General features: G+C 33.3%; 1 long non-coding RNA gene across 1 annotated transcript; it reads left to right on the top strand.

Annotated features, from left to right (window-relative positions):
• The first annotated feature begins 11 nt into the window (after nucleotides 1–11).
• LOC127738382 (uncharacterized) lies at nucleotides 12–12095 on the top strand. The gene is made up of 3 exons (XR_008000027.1): nucleotides 12–182; nucleotides 10680–10769; nucleotides 11971–12095. It is a non-coding gene; the product is annotated as an uncharacterized LOC127738382 (long non-coding RNA).
• The last annotated feature ends 8974 nt before the right edge of the window (nucleotides 12096–21069 follow it).

The following is a 21069-nucleotide window of genomic DNA, read 5'->3' as shown; positions in this document are numbered from 1 at the left end:
TACTCGTCAAGATCAAAATAAAGCTTGCATCGGTCTGGTCAAGGTCAAATTTGATGATTTGTGATCGTTGAAGAAGTGAAATGTGGTGGGAAACTATACCATCAGCTGTCATAGTTTGGGCTGCTTTATTTGCTCCTTGTGTGATTGGATATGGTTCAAATTACTTGAGAAAAAATGGAAAAGTATGTTGGCTTAATATCAAGTTCAAGTCTTCTTTCCATGCATGTTCATGTCTCAGACACCTGTATCTGTTAGTAATTGTACATTGTACATGTTGTATATGTGGATGTAAGAGCCAAATCTATGTCCAGCCTCAATTGGTCTGTGTCCCGTGACGTCATGAACTCAAATGTGTGGCACTTTGCATTTAACCCTTATACTGCCAATATGCTGATCAGGGGACTGGATCAGGGCCAATTGACGTCACCTTTAACTGCCAATGGGCGGATCAGGCTGATTGACGTTGCCTTTAATTGCACAAAGACGAATTTAATTGTTCTTTAACTGCTAATGGGCTGATATGCCCGATGGTTAAGGTTAATAAAATAAACATTGATTTCAGCTATGAAAGCATAATATAATGACAGTCTGCCAGTGTTCTTTCATTCTCTCATCACATGCCTTGCTTACATTTGAATTCATGGAATCCGGGTCCGTTCGCCCAAAAACATGTTCGCGCCCATTCACGTTGGCCCCCTGCACCCTACACATTCGTCTCAAAGTCCGTTCGCACCCTTTTTATTGGTTTTGTGTTTAATAATTTTGTAACTGGGTTTTGGTAAGTGTATTGCTGTAAAACTTTTTTTTTTTATTGTTTCAAAATAAAGTGAGATTCTGACAACATTTTTTTTGTGTTGAATAAATCTTAATCATATTTTGGTTAGTGTATTGCTATAAAAAAAAATCTTTGTTTCTAAATAAAGTGAGATTCTGACAACGTTTGTTTTTTGTGTTGAATAAATGTTAATCATCTTTTGGTTAGTGTATTGCTTAGTATAAATTTATGTTTCCATTGTTTCAAAATAAAGAGATTCTCATGTTTTTTTTTGTGCTGAATAAATCTTTAAATTTTGTTTTGGTTAGTGTTGTGATATAATTTTTTTTTTCATTGTTTCAAAATAAAGTGAGATCAAAGGGGCCAAGCTGTTAAAATCAATTATTACATTGATTGCAATGAATTACATTGATTTCCCAGTGAAATAAAAACCGATAATTTCACATGTGAAATAAAAACCGATAATTTCACATGTGAAATAAAAACCGATAATTTCACATGTGAAATAAACGTGGTTATTTCACTCCTCTGACGTCATACAACAATAGGCGTTGTCAAGACGTCGATAAAGTCGGATCAAAACAAATTGTGAATGCGTAGAAAAAGATATAGTTCCTTACATTTTCAACTTTAATTTCATAAAAAAAGCCATTTGTCAATGTAATAAAAAGAATAACTAATCAAAGAATTCAAATATCGAAAAATATTCAACTCGTGACCGAACAACACTGATAACTAACTCATGCGCTACGCGCATTCGTGAATTAATGTGTTGTTCGGTCACTCGCTGAATATTTTTCTCTATTCGAATTCTTCGATTAGTTATTCTATAATTATCTTTCATGTTTTTCTTTTAAAATCGTCAATGTTTTCTCATACCAAGCTAAATACATGCAGTATTTACATCAAAGCTAGTTTATATAACAATCATGATTTTCAAACACACAACAATAATACCAAATTAAGCTGTGAATAAATACCAATTAGCAGTAATCATATACATTGTATTTGTACATAATTAACATTTAATAATTAATCATCAAATTGATAAAAAAAAAAAACAAAAAAAACATTCATATAATAATTCCTCAATTTTTATTCAGGAAAATTTTTTTTTTTTGGTATATACACATAAAATTTTTTTGGTATATACACATAAAAAATATCTAATTAAAAATAATTAAACTTGAATTTGAATAAAAATTGGGTGTGAACGGACCTAGGGGGCGAACGTGAAGGGTGCGAAAGTGTATTGGGCGCGAACGGACCTGATATCCTTACATTTCAAAACATAAGAAAAAAAAAATTTCCAATGATAGGATATTCACTTTTGTCGGAGGACTTTCTTTTTCTCTTTTTCTTTCTGATGATTTTTTTTCTTAGTCATCCAAAGCCATGTTGTATCTTTTATCACTGCAGCGTCTTTATTGTATTTTTTAAACGTCATTTAGCCAATTCTATAATTTAATAATGATGTCTTGTAAACTAGTGCAATGGCTTCCATATATGTATATCATATTTGATTTTTGTTTATTATGTTTTATGTAAATTATGACGTTGGTATTTTTGTTTTTTGTTGGTGTTTGAAATGTTTCTCATTTGTCATTTTGGGACCCTTTATAACTTTCTGTACCATATGGGTTTTTCTCATTGTTGCAGACCGTACAGTTTCTTTAAATCTTCGTCATTTGGTCTCTGTTGGCCATGTAATCTTAATAACCATATATATGGCAAACAAATTTAAAAACTGCAATTTTTATACGTGTGCATGCAAAACAAATTTCTTGGTAGAGGGGTCTAAATACAGCACAAACAACATTTTCCAAAAGACCAAATGAGTGAAAAAGTATATTTTAACAAAATGCATTTGACTAGCAGGTCGAACAACTGATGTTCTTAAACCCTGCTGACTGCCATTGGCGATTGCCAAATAAACGGATCACAAGATGTATTAAAATGGATCTTATAATTAATGTACTACCAAACAGAATACAATAAACTTGCGGAAAAGATGGTATACCGCAAACATGAGGTGCAAAAATTTGTACACCATATTCGGATTTCGACAATTAATGTCTCTTCAGTGATGTTAGGAATCGAAACGGTATTTGGAAGGCAATATAATTTACCTCAATTTGAGATTGACTCTTGAATTTAGAAGAGTCAAAATAGGATGAACGGATCATATAAACCCGAAGGCAAATATATATATATATATATATATTTTAACAAAACGCATTTGACTAGCAGGTCGAACAATGGATGTTCTTAAATCCTGCTGACTGCCATTGGCGATTGCCAAATAAATGGATCACCAGAAGTAACAAAATGGATCTTAACTATTAATTTAATACCAAACAAAAAACAATAAACTGGCAGAAAAGATGGTATACCGCAAACAAAAGGTGCAAAAATTAGTACACCATATCCGGATTTCGACAATTAATGTCTCTTTAGTGATGTTAGGAATCACTGAAGAGACATTAATAGTCGAAATCCGGATATGGTGTACTAATTATACTGTATTACAGCAAGAGATAAGTATGGTGACCCAATAGTTATTTAATATTTTCTAAAAGTATTTTATAACATTTTAAAGAGCTAAATAACTTAGTTTTACTGAATTTACTGACTTTTTATACGACCGCAAAAAAATTTTGTGGTCGTATATTGGTATGACGTTGGCGTCGTCGTCGTCGTCCGAAGACACATTGGTTTTCGCACTCTAACTTTAGTTTAAGTGAATGGATCTTTTTGAAATTTGACCATAAGGTTAAATACCACAAAAGGAAGGTTGGGATTGATTTTGGGGGTTATGGTACCAACAGTTAAGGAATTAGGGACCAAAAAGGGGCCAAAAATAATCATTTTCTAGTTTCCAGACAATAACTGTGGAAGGGTGTATGGATCTCTCTGAAATTATACTACAAGTTTCCATACCACAAAGGGATGGTTAGGATTTGCTTTGGGGGGTTATGGCTCAAACCGTTTAGGAATTAGGGGCAAAAAAGGGGGAAAAACAAGGTTGTCCTGGTTAATGGACAAATACTTTAGTACAAAACATAATTTAAAGCAGTGTAAGGGAGATAAATCAAATACATCATTGAAATTATCTCCCTTACACTGCTTTTAAATTATGTATAAAGTAATGGTTAATGAACAATAAAGATAATTTAAAACAGTGTAAGGGAGGTAATCCAAATACAACGTTTTGGTTACTTCCCTTACACTGCTTTTAAATTATGTTTAAAGAAATACATATTTATAAAGGAAGACCAGTAAAAATATCTGCAAATGTTGCATCTTTTTTTTTTACAAAAAAATCCATATGAAAGATTTGACACTATATTTTTAATTCTATTATAAAATAGATTAAGTTAGCACTATGGTAAATTTAAATGGGTAATTATGGTTGCCAACTCCATTGGAAATTTGAATTGAGATTATGACCATATCTTGAGGGAAAGAATTTTTTTTGGGGAAAAAGGGAGGGGGGGGGGGGTATAAAAAGAAATTGTGGGGGGTCAATTTTTTCTCATTTCAGATTTCAGAAATTAAAAAGAATTATTCCTCAAATATTTTTTTTTTTTTCAAATTTCAAATATTGAAAAATTTCAAGAAGTAATCGTATGGCGCATTAGATTTGTAAAATCTTTGATCAAATTTATTTATTTGTTATGCCGATTCTAACAGTGTATTTAGATTTTTTATTTTGGGTCCAGTTTTCAAATTGGTCTACATTAAGGTCCAAAGGGTCCAAAATTAAACTTTGTTTGATTTTAGCAAAAATTGAATATATAAGGTTCTTTGATATGCTGAATCTAAACATGTATTTAGATTTTTGATTTTTGGCCCAGTTTTCAAGTTGGTCCAAATTGGGGTCCAAAATTAAACTTTGTTTTATTTCAACAAAAATTGAATATATGGGGTTCTTTGATATGCTGAATCTAACCATGTATTTAGATTTTTTATTTGTGGACCCCGTTATCAAATTGGTTCATATTGAGGTCAAAAGGGTCCAAAATTAAACTTTGTTTGATTTCATCTAAAATTGAATTATTGGGGTTCTTTGATATTCCAAATCTAACCGTGTATTTAGATTTTTAATTTTGGGTCCTGTTTTTTAAATTGGTCTACATTAAGGTCCAAAGGGTCCAAAATTAAACTTAGTTTGATTTTAACAAAAATTGAATTCTTGGGGTTCTTTGATATGCTGAATCTAAACATGTGTTTAGATTTTTGATTATTGGCCCAGTTTTCAAGTTGGTCCAAGATAGGGTCCAGTATTTAAACTTTGTTTGATTTCAACAAAAATTGAATATATGGGGTTCTTTGATATGCTGAATCTAAACATGTATTTAGATTTTTGATTATGGGCCCAGTTTTCAAGTTGGTCCAAATTGGGGTCCAAAATTAAACTTTGTTTGATTTCAACAAAAATTGAATATATGAGGTTCTTTGATATGCTGAATCTAACCATGTATTTAGATTTTTTATTTGTGGGCCCCGCTATCAAATTGGTTCATATTGAGGTCAAAAGGGTCTAAAATTAAACTTTGTTTGATTTCATCAAAAATTGAATTATTGGGGTTCTTTGATATGCCAAATCTAACCGTGTTTTTAGATTTTTAATTTGGGTCCCATTTTTGTCGAGCCTGCGACTTTTGTCGCAGAAAGCTCGACATAGGGATAGCGATCCGGCGGCGGCGGCGGCGGCGGCGGCGTTAGCTAACTTCTTAAAAGCTTTATATTTTAGAAGGTGGAAGGTCTGGATGCTTCATACTTTGTATATGGATGCCTCATGTTACGAAGTTTCCGTCAGTCACATGTCCAATGTCCTTGACCTCATTTTCATGGTTCAGTGACTACTTGAAAAAAAAGTTAACATTTTTTGTAATGTTAGATTCTCTCTTATTATAAGTAATAAGATAACTATATTTGGTATGTGCGTACCTTGCAAGGTCCTCATGCCCGTCAGACAGTTTTCACTTGACCTCGACCTCATTTCATGGATCAGTGAACAAGGTTAAGTTTTGGTGGTCAAGTCCATATCTCAGATACTATAAGCAATAGGTCTAGTATATTCGGTGTATGGAAGGACTGTAAGGTGTACATGTCCAACTGGCAGGTGTCATCTGACCTTGACCTCATTTTCATGGTTCAGTGGTTATAGTTAAGTTTTTGTGTTTTGGTCTGTTTTTCTTATACTGTATGCCATAGGTCTACTATATTTGGTGTATGGAATGATTGTAAGGTGTACATGTCTAGCGAGCAGGTGTCATTTGACCTTGACCTCATTTTCATGGTTCAGTGGTCAAAGTTAAGTTTTTGAGTTTTGGTCTTTTTTTCTAATACTATGTGCAATAGTTCAACTATATTTGGTATGTGCGTACCTTGCAAGGTCCTCATGCCCGTCAGACAGTTTTCACTTGACCTCGACCTCATTTCATGGATCAATGAACAAGGTTAAGTTTTGGTGGTCAAGTCCATATCTCAGATACTATAAGCAATAGGTCTAGTATATTCGGTGTATGGAAGGACTGTAAGGTGTACATGTCCAACTGGCAGGTGTCATCTGACCTTGGCCTCATTTTCATGGTTCAGTGGTTATAGTTAAGTTTTTGTGTTTTGGTCTGTATTTCTTGTACTGTATGCCATAGTTCTACTATATTTGGTGTATGGAATGATTGTAAGGTGTACATGTCTAGTGGGCAGGTGTCATCTGACCTTGACCTCATTTTCATGGTTCAGTGGTCAAAGTTAAGTTTTTTGAGTTTTGGTCTTTTTTCTAATACTATATGCAATAGTTCAACTATATTTGGTGTATGGAAATATTTTATGATCTATTTGGCAGTCACACAGGTTTTATTTAACACTGACCTCATTTTCAAGGTTCATTGCTCAGTGTTAAGTTTTTGTGTTTTGGTCTGTTTTTCTTAAACTATAAGCAATAGGTCAACTATATTTGTTGTATGGAAGAATTGTTAGCTGTACATGCCTGCCTAGCATGGTTCATCTGACCTTGACCTCATTTTCATGGTTCATTGGTCAATGTTAAGGTTACTTGGTTAATGTTAAGTTTATGTGACAGTTGTAATAAAGCTTTATATTTAGGACTATCAACATAATATCAATGATTAGTAAAGAAGGCGAGACATTTCAGCGTGTGCACTCTTGTTTAAAATTGGTCTTCATTGAGGTCCAAAGGGTCCAACATTAAACTTAGTTTGATTTTAACAAAAATTGAATTCTTAGGGTTCTTTGATATGCTAAATCTAAACATGTGTTTAGATTTTTGTCGAGCCTGCGACTTTTGGTCGCAGAAAGCTCGATATAGGGATAGTGATCCGGCGGCGGCGGCGGCTACGGCGGCGGCGGCGGCGGCGTTAGCTAACTTCTTAAAAGCTTTATATTTCAGAAGGTGGAAGACCTGGATGCTTCATACTTTGTATATGGATGCCTCATGTTACGAAGTTTCCGTCAGTCACATGTCCAATGTCCTTGACCTCATTTTCATGGTTCAGTGACTACTTGAAAAAAAAGTTAACATTTTTTGTAATGTTAAATTCTCTCTTATTATAAGTAGTAGGATAACTATATTTGGTATGTGCGTACCTTGCAAGGTCCTCATGCCCGTCAGACAGTTTTCACTTGACCTCGACCTCATTTCATGGATCAGTGAACAAGGTTAAGTTTTGGTGGTCAAGTCCATATCTCAGATACTATAAGCAATAGGTCTAGTATATTCGGTGTATGGAAGGACTGTAAGGTGTACATGTCCAACTGGCAGGTGTCATCTGACCTTGACCTCATTTTCATGGTTCAGTAGTTATAGTTAAGTTTTTGTGTTTTGGTCTGTTTTTCTTATACTGTATGCAATAGTTCTACTATATTTGGTGTATGGAATGATTGTAAGGTGTACATGTCTAGCTGGCAGGTGTCATCTGACCTTGACCTCGTTTTCATGGTTCAGTGGTCAAAGTTAAGTTTTTGAGTTTTGGTCTTTTTTTCTAATACTATATGCCATAGGTCAACTATATTTGGTGTATGGAAATATTTTATGATCTATATGTCAGTCACGCAGGTTTTATATGACCTTGACCTCATTTTCACGGTTCATTGATCAGTGTTAAGTTTTTGTGTTTTGGTCTGTTTTTCTTAAACTAAAAGCAATAGGTCAACTATATTTGTTATATGGAAGAATTGTTAACTGTACATGTCTGCCTGGCACGGTTCATCTGACCTTGACCTCATTTTCATGGTTCATTGGTCAATGTTTAGTTTTCTTGGTTAATGTTAAGTTTATGTGACAGTTGTAATAAAGCTTTATATTTAGGACTATCAACATAATATCAATGATTAGTAAAGAAGGCGAGACATTTCAGTGTGTGCACTCTTGTTGATTATGGGCCCAGTTTTCAAGTTGGTCCAAGATAGGGTCCAGTATTTAAACTTTGTTTGATTTCAACAAAAATTGAATATATGGGGTTCTTTGATATGCTGAATCTAAACATGTATTTAGATTTTTGATTATGGGCCCAGTTTTCAAGTTGGTCCAAATTGGGGTCCAAAATTAAACTTTGTTTGATTTCAACAAAAATTGAATATATGAGGTTCTTTGATATGCTGAATCTAACCATGTATTTAGATTTTTTATTTGTGGGCCCCGCTATCAAATTGGTTCATATTGAGGTCAAAAGGGTCTAAAATTAAACTTTGTTTGATTTCATCAAAAATTGAATTATTGGGGTTCTTTGATATGCCAAATCTAACCGTGTTTTTAGATTTTTAATTTGGGTCCCATTTTTTAAAATTGGTCTTCATTGAGGTCCAAAGGGTCCAAAATTAAACTTAGTTTGATTTTAACAAAAATTGAATTCTTAGGGTTCTTTGATATGCTAAATCTAAACATGTGTTTAGATTTTTGATTATGGGCCCAGTTTTCAAGTTGGTCCAAGTTGGGGTCCAAAATTAAACTTTTTTTGATTTCAACAAAAATTGAATATATGGGGTTCTTTGATATGCTGAATCTAACCATGAATTTAGATTTTTTATTTGTGGGCCCCGCTATCAAATTGGTTCATATTGAGGTCAAAAGGGTCCAAAATTAAACTTTGTTTGATTTCATCAAAAATTGAATTATTGGGGTTCTTTGATATTCCAAATCTAACTGTGTATTTAGTTTTTTAATTTTAAGTCCCGTTTTTTAAATTGGTCTACATTAAGGTCCAAAGGGTCCAAAATTAAACTTAGTTTGATTTTAGCAAAAATTGAATTATTGGGGTTCTTTGATATGCTGAATCTAAACATGTGTTTAGATTTTTGATTATGGGCCCAGTTTTCAAGTTGGTCCAAGATAGGGTCCAGTATTTAAACTTTGTTTGATTTCAACAAAAATTGAATATATGGGGTTCTTTGATATGCTGAATCTAAACATGTATTTAGATTTTTGATTATGGGCCCAGTTTTCAAGTTGGTCCAAATTGGGGTCCAAAATTAAACTTTGTTTGATTTCAACAAAAATTGAATATATGAGGTTCTTTGATATGCTGAATCTAACCATGTATTTAGATTTTTTATTTGTGGGCCCCGCTATCAAATTGGTTCCTATTGAGGTCAAAAGGGTCTAAAATTAAACTTTGTTTGATTTCATCAAAAATTGAATTATTGGGGTTCTTTGATATGCCAAATCTAACCATGTTTTTAGATTTTTAATTTGGGTCCCATTTTTTAAAATTGGTCTTCATTGAGGTCCAAAGGGTCCAAAATTAAACTTAGTTTGATTTTAACAAAAATTGAATTCTTAGGGTTCTTTGATATGCTAAATCTAAACATGTGTTTAGATTTTTGATGGGCCCAGTTTTTTGAAGTTGGTCCAAGTTGGGGTCCAAATAAACTTTTTTTGATTTCAACAAAAATTGAATATATGGGGTTCTTTGATATGCTGAATCTAACCATAAATTTAGATTTTTTATTTGTGGGCCCCGCTATCAAATTGGTTCATATTGAGGTCAAAAGGGTCCAAAATTAAACTTTGTTTGATTTCATCAAAAATTGAATTATTGGGGTTCTTTGATATTCCAAATCTAACCGTGTATTTAGATTTTTAATTTTAAGTCCCGTTTTTTAAATTGGTCTACATTAAGGTCCAAAGGGTCCAAAATTAAACTTAGTTTGATTTTAGCAAAAATTGAATTATTGGGGTTCTTTGATATGCTGAATCTAAACATGTGTTTAGATTTTTGATTATGGGCCCAGTTTTCAAGTTTGTCCAAGTTGGGGTCCAAAATTAAACTTTGTTTGATTTCAACAAAAATTGAAAATATGGGGTTCTTTGATATGCTGAATCTAACCATGTATTTTGATTTTGGACATTGGACCATAATAGGTAAATTAAAAAAATTCAAGTTCTTAGACCACATTCTTTCTGTGTCAGAAACCTATGCTGTGTCAAATATTTAATAACAATCCAAATTTAGAGCTGTATCAAGCTTGAATGTTGTGTCCATACTTGCCCCAACTGTTCAGGGTTCGACCTCTGCGGTCGTATCAAGCTGCGCCCCAGCGAAGCATTTTATTTTAAGACTGTATAACCACAGGCACTTGTCACTGAAAAAAATAACTATATACCTCAATATAAAATTTAGATATATTGTTAAATTTATATCAGAGACAAGTGCCAGTGTGTATAACCAATGAGTAGGGTATATTCTAAACCAAAACTGCAATACTTGAGGAGTCAATTTGTCCCAAATCTTTCCTTTCCCTTCTTTGGAAGTCTGCACATTTTTGTCATGTATGTTGTATATGTAACTCTATGTGAAATCAAAATATGTGTATTGGCATTGCAAGTTTGCACTTTTTTCTTTTCTTTTTCATGTCTTTAGAAATTATTTATTTTCAGTGGGAGAACAGAAACTGGTTAACAAACAAACATGACCATGCAGCTTACCTAAGAGATCGATACATCACAGGCAGTGAATTTATACCTAAAGTAAGTAATATCATGAAGTTCCATAAAGATTTATTTCCTTTAAGCTTTATGGAAAATAATGGTTTTTGTTATTTTCAACAAACTGCTAAGTATGCACACAATATGTATATGTACATGTATATAAGTTCCTCCCAGCTGATCTTTTAAAAAGCATGACCACTAGATTCAATATTATTTAACTGATTGATATAAAGATAGGAAGATGTGGTATTAATAATAATAACTGTATTATTGCCAATAAGACAAAATGATGTAGATGTTAGCAACTAAATAAAACTGTATGGCCTTCAATGATATGAAAACACATAGTGCATAGCAAGATATAAAAGGCCCCAACATGACTTCACTAATTCCTATTCCTTGAAATTAGTGTTTGCACTTTTTTTTAAGGCAAAGAAGGTTGCTATCTACCTACATGTAGATATAATAGGTAGGATAACTGCTTGTTTGCCTTTGAGAATTTAATGGTCAGTTCATCCCATTGGTACAAATATATTAAAGATTTTCTAGAAGCTATGCACTTTCAGATTGCTTAAAGGTGACTAGGTCATATAATTTTTCAACATTCACTTTGAATTCATTTCTTTAAATGAATTTAGCAGGCGGAGACATAGAGTTGAAGGTGTCTAGAAATAAAAAATCTTAATTTTCAGTACCAGTGTATTTCTATAGAAAAATAACTGAAACATTGCCAAACCTTAAAAAACTTCTCAAACACACACTATGTTTTACAGAGTAGTTATCATCCTTTCTTTTATACAACTAAAATGATTACTTTCAAAATCCCTCATTATTGTGTGCTTTTATTTATCTGTAAATGATTTAATTTTGGATGTAACACGTCTTCTGATTGGCTGAAAGTATTTTGTCTATCAGCTCATAGACATAATTATGTCATGTGACCGTGATGTCAACGGTTTTTTTCATGATTTACTCCATAAAAATGGAATTTATAATTAAATTATAAGGAATGACAGTAATATTTTTTCTGTCTATTCGAAATAACCTAAAAAAATGTGGTGCACACTTTTAAATAACCTGCTATGCAGGTTATTCATTGTGCACCACATTTTTGAAATTGTTTCTTCATAGATATAATTTATTATATCAAAATTATTTTCCAAGTAAAAATATAAATATTTTTTATGTCTTTATTTGTTGTCTATGACAAAGAGAATTTACCATGATATTGTTTTTGCAGGGATTAGAGGCCATTCCAGATGAAGAAAAATGAACAGTGGAAAATAGACTTATAGATTGAACTTGTGTACATTTGTTCCTATTTGTATTTAAAAAAACATTGGGCAGTAAATATGATAACATGAATTATTTTCAACCTCTGAATCTTGTTAATTGGGCTTTTGTAGTCATTTTGTCTCTGTCATTGTAAAACTTTACACAAATCTTCTTTGAATCTATGAGAATCACTTAGTCATTTTTCCTGACCTTCACTCCATTTTCACAATCCAAATAGCGTGTTGTTTTCTGGATAAGATCTGTTACTCAGTTGTTGGTCAAAATATTTGATTTGTGGAATAGTTATGAGTAATATATGGCGTTGACCTGATTTTAACATTCCTTTGGTCAATTTCATTAAAATGAGAAGGGATATACATCAATCAGAAGACAAGAGAACAACAGAAAAAAAAACAAAAGGCATCTAGAGGTAATTATACTGTCTTTACCAATAGACAAATGTCTGTACAATATTCTTTAAGCAATCTCTAAATCCCCTCAAGTAAAGAATAGTTTTGCATTAATTGAATAAGGACTGTTCCAGAACTAATTGTATAAGGGGGACAAAAGGCACTTTAATTAAAATTTGATGGATGGTGGTTAGTTTAGAAAGAAAATCTGAACAATTATGGGAAATAATTTGTTAACATTTTATGCATGGAACTAAACGTATGATGGCAGGGTAAAATAAAAGGGTATTCAAACCCATCACCCATCTACATTAATTTCTAGAACAGCCTTAAGCTGAAAATACCAAAGAACTCTCAGCACTAAATCCTTGAATGACAAAAAACATCAAGATATAACCAAAGACAACCAGCTAGAGAAGTTGATGATATGGAACAAGCACATGCAAATGTTAGTTTGTTACAATATTTTTTTTTAGATCCCAACCCTCCTCCTTTTTAATCTCGATCAGTGGAATTAAAAAAAGATACACGGTAGAGTGTACAGTAAAAATAAATATAGAAAAGACACTTATATAGTACTGGTATTTAATATAAGGTAAACATAAGAACAAGCGCAACAATAACAGACTATATCACATAATTTTACTGAAAGCAAGCTCAAACTACTCTGCCTGCTGATATGAAATTGTACAATCCTACACTGTAATACAGGTAGCTGCACATCAGAGTAAATTTCAAACAGCAATATTGTCATTAAAAGTACACAGGAAAACACCATCTGTTGCAGTGATAAAAGTAAATTTGTTCCGAATAGAAATACAGAAAAAACAAAAGAAACAGTTTTTGTCTCGCCTTGACGGAGTCAAAAAGCGAGACATAGGTATGCTGTTTCCGGTGACGGCGTCGGCATCAACAATGTATTAGTTTGTGATTAGGTCTTAGTTCATGGTGAACCACTAGTGGTAGGTCAATGATATTTGGTATGCAGTTGTATTAGCATTGGCACATCTCATTACCATGAAGATTATTTGGCCCCGCCCCCTCAGTCAAGGTCTATTGACTTTGAAACTTTTCATAGTTTAAATGTAATAGTTAGTGATTAGGTCAATTTATGGGGAACCACTAGTGGTAGGTCGATGATATTTGGTATGCAGTTGTATAAGCATTGGCATATCTCATTTCCATGGAGATTATTTGGCTCTGCCCCCTTAGTCATGGTCTATAGTCTTTGAAAATTTTGCTAAGTTAACATGTATTAGTTTGTGATTAGGTCAGTTCAAGGGAAACCATTAGTGGTAAGCCAATGTTAATTGGTGTTCAGTTGTATAAGCATTAGCACATCTCATTTCCATGGAGAATATTTGGGCCCGCCCCCTCAGTCATGGTCTATTTACTTTGAAACTTTTGCTTAGTTTACATGTATTAGTTTGTGATTATGTCAGTTTAAGATGAACTGCTAATATTAAGTCAATGATATTTGGTATGCAAATTTATTGGCATTTGCAAGTATCGTTTCCATGGAGATTATATAGCCCCACCCCTGATCATGGTTCATTAACTTTGAAACTTTTACATAGTTTACAAGTTAATGTTTGTGTTTAGGTTTGTTTAAAGGAAACGAATTATGATAAGTCAATGGTGTTTGGTATGCAGTTTTATTAGCATTGGCACATCTCATTTCCATGGAGATTGTTTAGCCATGTACCTACAGTCATGGTTCATCGACTTTGAATATTTGCATAACTTACATGTTAAAGTATTGCTATTTTAATTTCAACATTTCCATTATCAAAATTACAAAAAGGCGAGACATATCTCTGTGATAACAGTTTTATCTTCCAAATTATGAGATAGTGAACTGCTGCTCCTCCCCCTCCCAAAAAAAAACAAAAGAAAAAAAACACCAGAGACAATATTTGGACAACAACAGTTTTATAATAACCTTTATTACTAAGTCCATTAAGTATAAAGGAAATGTTTCAAAGCCATTAATATGATCATATCTATTGTATTATATTAAAAAAGACAATGTGAAATAACACTTCTATTAGGATGACCTTTAGGGAATCTTAAGTTATACTTTCCAGTAGCATTTAGGGACTACTTTTGGTTTTTAAAACACGTTACAGAAAAAATCTTAAAGACTTGCGCAAACATATTGCTGGGTTTCACAATGTCTTATTTGTTATGAAGGTGTGCTGAGGTGAATAAGTACAAGTCCATTTCTATGTGGTTACCACGATAACCCATATATAGGGTAGATATAAAATCTCTTTATTTGTAATTAATCGGTAAACATGGTGACGATTTTATGATTTTACTGAGACGTCACTGTAAACATATAGGAAGTTTCAGTGATTAGGCAAGTTTTCAGTACATTGTATCTATAAGAAATAAATAAACTATATTTGGTCAATTGAATCATTGTAATTCACATCCACATTTTCATCGATCAATGCTAAGTTTTGATTGATCAGACCTATATACAGGAGGTTGGGTTCATTCACCTTTTGAAAACCATTAAACCTATGAATTTTTAATGTCCATTTGATTCACTTATACCTCTATTTAACAATTGTTTATCTTAACCGGACCTATATGCAGGAGGAGGGGTGGGTTTACATCCCCTCTATGAACTATTAAGTACCCATACACAGGAGGAGGGATGCGTTCACATCTCCTCTGAAAACCATTAAGTACCCATACACAGGAGGAAGGGAGCATTCTCATCTCTGAAAACCATTAACTACACAAACACAAGAGGAGGGGTGTGTTCACATCCTTTCTGAAAACTATTAAGTACCCATATACAGGAGGAGGGGTGGTTTGCACCCTTCTGAAAACCACTAATACCTATACACAGGAGGAGCATGCATTCACATCCTCTCTGAAAACCATGAATTATTCATACACAGGAGGAGGGATGCTTTCACATCCCCTCTGAAAAGCATTAAGTACCCATACACAGGTATGTTGAAGTTGTGCACCTGCTATTATGGAATTGTTTTAGGAATCTTTTCTCATTTTTCCAGACTTGGGAACTTAGTCACTTTTCAGCAAAATTTATGAGAGAGGGTACAAGTTTTGTGTAATCAACCTCTACAGTTTTCAACCAAGATCCCTAAGACTTCACAGAAAGATTTTACACATGATGAAGTTGTGCACCTGGTTCTATGGAATTGTTTAAAACAAAATCTCATTTTCCGGACATGAAAACTTAGTTATTTTCCAGCTGTTCTTTATCTTGTTAGATATTCAAGAAAAAATGTAATTGCACCTACATAGTAAACATTCTACATTGATTAGTCACAAATAATGCAACCTGCTATTTGAGACTTTGGCCAATTTTTATGATATTCTGTGGCACACTTTAAAAGAAGATGGCAAAATACCAGCAGCTTGTAGAGGATTGCCAGCAGTGGGAATGAAGGACATGGCGCTAGGTTGCAGGGTAGACAATATGTCGAGCTCTCGAAAATTTATGAAAGAGGATACAAGTTGTCTGTACTAATAATCAACTTCTACAGTTTTCAACCCAGATCTCTGAAACTCCACAGGAAGGTTGCACATATGTTGAAGTTGTGCATCTACTTCAGGTTTTTTATATGACCGCAAAAAATTTGCGTTCGTATAATGCTTTCATGTCATCGTCACCGCCGTCGTTCGAAGACACATTTGGTTTCCAGACAATAACTTTAGTTTAAGTGAATGGATCTCTATGAAATTTTACTAGAAGGTTTCAGGTAAATAACTTATGTCTAAGTATTTTGATTGCTCTGAAATTGTACCACAAGGTTCAATACCACAAGTCGAAGGTTGGGATTCATTTTGGGGGTAATTGCACAAACCATTCAGGAATTAGGGGCCAAAAAGGGTCTAAAACAAGCATTTTCTAGTTTTCAGACAAAAACTCGTGTTTAAATGTATTGACGTCTCTTAAACTGCACCACATTTTACAAAAAGAAAATTTTCTTCAAATGTTATTTCTGTTGGAAAAGGGGAGGGGGGGGGGGGGGGAGATTAAAAAAAAAATTAAGGAGGAGGTAAAAACAAAATTTTTTTTTTGGGGGGGGACAATTTTTTATCCTCGAGATTTAAGAAATTAAAAAGATTTTTTTTTTTTTGTGTGGAAAAAGGGGGGTGGGAGTCAATTTTTTCTGCAAGATTTAAGAAGTTGTCAATTTTCCAAAGAAAATTATGGGGTCACAATTGCTAATTCTTTGTATTTAGTCTGAAAACAGATTTACTAAGTAATGCCCAACATCAAAGTGCACAGTGTATTGCACAAAAGCAAGAAATCTTCAATTGAATATAAATTCAAATCATATTACCAATTTTAAGTTCTTTGACTATTTATTCTGTATCAGAAACCTATAATGTGTCAAATATTCAATTACAATCCAAATTAAGACGTGTATCAAGCTTGAATATTGTGTCCATTTTTGCCCCAACTGTTCAGGGTTGGACCTCTGCGGTCGTATCCAGCTGCGCTCGGCGAAGCAGTTTATTAATACTGTTGAATTTTTAACCGGATTTTCGAAGTAAAAATCTGTTATAGATTTGGCGATGTATGGCGGGCGGGCGGCTGCCAAACAGTGTTTGTTCATTTACATGAAAACGCTTCGAAGAAATTTTTTCAAATTTAATTATGTTGTTTCCTGTGACTAAATAAAGGTCAAGTTCAAGTTTCACGATTTTAGCTTTTCTCGTTAGTCAGTTATAGCCCTTTTCCAAGAATTCAATTTTTGATGAATTAATCCATTTCTGTACGAAGGGAAATAACTCATTTTTAAACAGATTTTTAAAATGACATTTTGGATTTTTTTCTTCTTTTCTTTGGTAAATTGTTTGAACAATTTTGTGATAGGTTCGTTTGTTATTCTGTATAAACTAATTGTCTGAGTGTGTGTTAATTTTAATTTTTACTTGATTCTGTTCCAGATTTGCAAATTCATTACATAATAATCTTTTTGTATTAAATGATATATTTCATTACATTAAATTGTGTAGATAAAGTTGTAGAATTTCATAGATAAGTTGCAGATCTTTATAAGTTTGTTACAAATGAAAGAAAAAATATTGGGAACTATTGACTATATATATAAAGTTTGATTACACTAATTGTTTTGAAATGATTTTCACCGTTTATCAAGATAACACACCATCTGGTAATTGTCAATCACCCAATTGTAATTGTAGTGACATATTTATTTGAAAACTATTAATTATATTAGATTATAATTTGAAAATAAATATAACATCATATCTAATTTTAGAGAACTATAGTTAAATCATATCTAATTTTAGATTTACATTTTTGGTACATGGAAATAAAGTTATTTCCCTTTGAACAGAAATGGTTTAACTAAAGTATTTCATAAAAAATTGAATTCTTATGGTTCCTTGATATGCTGATGCTAGCAATGTACATAGATTTTGGATATTGGACCATAATAGGTAAATGTCCAATTTCAAATTTTTCAGTTCTTTGACCACATTTATTTTGTGTCACAAACCTATGCTGTATCAAATATTCAATCACAATCCAAATTCAGAGCTGTTTTAAGTTTAAATGTTGTGTCCATACTTGCTCAACTGTTCAGGGTTCGACCTCTGTAGGAACATCCGATTTGTTGTCTCTCTGACAGCCTCTTGTTATTTATGAATTGATTTCTGTTAGTTTGATGCCCAGTGGCAAACATTCCATCCATGTTCAGGATTTATTGACCTTAGCAGAAAAAATAATTCATTTGTGTATCTGATTTCTTCCAAATTTGTCAATTTGATATAATTTAATTAGAGCTTTTTATACGACCGCAAAAAAAATTTTGCATTCGTATAATGGTATCATGTCGTCGTCGTCCGAAGACACATTTGGTTTCCGGATAATAACTTTAGTTTAAGTGAATCTCTATGAAATTTTACTAGAAGGTTCAATATCACAAAAGGAAGGTTGGGATTGATTTTTGGGGTTATGGTACCAGCAGTTTAGGAATTAGGGGTCAAAAACAAGCATGTTTGCAGTTTCCGGACAATAACTTGTGTGTGAGTGTATGGATCTCTCTGAAATTGTACCACAAGGTTCCATATCACAAAGGGAAGGCTGTGATTGAGTTTGGGGGTAATTGCCCCAAACGTTCAGGAATAAGGGGCAAAAAGGGGACAAAAACAAACATTTTTCTAGTTTCCAGACAATAATTTTCAAATTTTTTTTTTTTTTTCCAAAATATTTTCCATTTTTACATTGATTATTTCTGATTTATATATAAAAGCAACAAATTCTGACATGGCAGGAGATACACACCAAACGGTGTGTAAATTATTATATATATGTAACAGATTAACTAAGTATTGTGCTACAGCACAGTATTGCGCAAAAGCAACAATCTTTAATTGCACAATAGCACAGTATTGCGCAATAGCAAGAAATGTTGTTAGATTTTGGATATCAGACCATACTAGGTAAATTAAATGTCGCATTTCAAATTTTTAAGATCTTTGACCACATTTATTTTGTGTCAGAAACCTATATTATGTCAAAAAACTTGCCCCAACTGTTCAGGGTTCGACCTCTGGGTTCGTATCAGGCTGCGCTCGGCGAAGTATTTTATTTATATAGATTAGACTGTAGGTTTTCCTGTTTGAATGGTTTTACACTAGTCATTTTTTGGCCCCTTTATAGCTTGCTGTTCGGTGTGAGCCAAGGCTCCGTGTTGAAGGCCGTACTTTGACCTATAATGGTTTACAAAGAGCACATGAAATCACCCCTAGTTTTTGGTGGGGTCCGTGTTGTTTTTGTACCCCTATTTGTGACATTTTGTTCACGCCTCATTGTCAATATAATGGAAAGTGATGCGACTGTCGTACAAGTGAGAGGTTTAGCGCTATAAAACCAGGTTCAATCCACCATTTTCTACATTTGAAAATGCCTGTACCAGTGGCGGATCCAGAGGGGGGCGTAGAGGGCGTACCCTTTGCTTGCACTTTTTTTTTTTTTTTGTAAAATGATTAATCAGACTAGACTTCGTGAACTTTGCCATTTCCCGCGTATTTAATTTTTATGCGACAATTCTTTACTTATAAAGATATGTTTCGCTCGTATTTACTGTAATATATTATTGATTATGTCAAAATCATGTGATTCGCTACGGTGGAGATGACCAGTGCGTCGAAAAAACGTCACTCAGTCATTTTGAAATTCAAATTACAGTAACACATTGCTTAGGCTGAGGATGACAAGCATGACATCTTCAAAGCGACAAAGGATTGAGCAAGAACGTATTTATTGACTTCTATTTCACAACTCCACCAAACAGAAAGTAATACTCTATTACACTCTCATGAAAAACTTGAAAAGTTCTACTGCAATATTATTTACCTACGAAAACATGTTTAACCCCACACGCCCCAGCCTATTAATAACATAGCTGAATAATGATCCCCAGTCAATAAGCTCTAGATAGATTTAAGGTGGTACCCAACACCTTGACTAATATTAATTTGGCTCGTTTAATTTTCATAAAATTTTGACAAAATGTTTACTTTGACCCTTTGACAAAAATATAAAAATTTCAAAAAATTTGAACCAACCACTTTATCAGAAAAATTTCATTGGTTATATAGCAGTTTGACAAACACTAATTTTGATCATTGAGAAGCTTAATATTTCCTTAACAATACAACGTAATTAAAACGTTTAGCTGATTTTTACAGAGTTATCTCCCTGTATTGTTAGGTACCACCTTAAAGTCTAAGGTACGGACCATTTGATTTGAGGGGGCAGTCTCAGATATTTGAGAGAAAAAATTCTGACCCTGATTTTTGCCTTAAACAAAAATTCTGGTCGTATCTGGATTGAAAACAATAATCTTGTCCACTTTTTTGCTATTAGAAACAAAAATTTCCAACAGAATTATTTAGCATTAAATGAACATGATGAATAAAAAAACGGGCGTAATTTATTTGGGGCCGGGGGTTTGCATGTAAATCCCATATCTGACCGGAATGTCTGTTTCGTCGAACTGATAAAATGAATACTTTTTTCAAGGCTCGACTGCAACCTGCCTGCTGGGTGTGGCCTTTATGTCTCCATTTGTCGACCGTCATTCATAAATTCGTTGTCATTTCAGACTCATTCGTAGCCTTTGGTTGATTTGGAACCCCTCACTTCCCTTGTTTTGTATTGTAAATTTCATTGAATAGCCCGGCGTATATCTTGTTTACAACAAGAAATCCGTGAGGTTATGCTAACTAAACATACAACAAACGAGAATTTTCCATGTCAATTTTTTACTGACAAGTCCCACATCAAATATATTAGTACATAGCTTTGGATCCATCCAATCATTTTATAATAGACAATTAATGGGGAGAATACGGCATCAAAAATGTCCAACCCTTACACTTTAACTATAAAATATACATGCCCCACGTCAGAAACCGTTAAAAAAGTGCATTTTACACTTATTTTAAGTTTTTTAGCCAAAAAAAGGTCAAAAAAAAATTTTCGCCTCGCTCCGCTCGGCTATCTTTACATACTTCGCCCCCCCTTTCCTAAATCCTGGATCCGCCACTGTGTACCAAGTCAGGAATATGACAGTTGTTGTCCATTCGTTTGATGTGTTTTGTCATTTGATTTTGCCATGTGATTAGGG

Source organism: Mytilus californianus, unplaced genomic scaffold (assembly GCF_021869535.1).
Source record: "Mytilus californianus isolate M0D057914Y unplaced genomic scaffold, xbMytCali1.0.p SCAF_4, whole genome shotgun sequence".
Classification (NCBI taxonomy): Eukaryota; Metazoa; Mollusca; class Bivalvia; order Mytilida; family Mytilidae; genus Mytilus; species Mytilus californianus.
The sequence above is the reverse complement of the archived record's forward strand: the minus strand, read 5'-3'. Positions and strand labels throughout refer to the sequence as shown.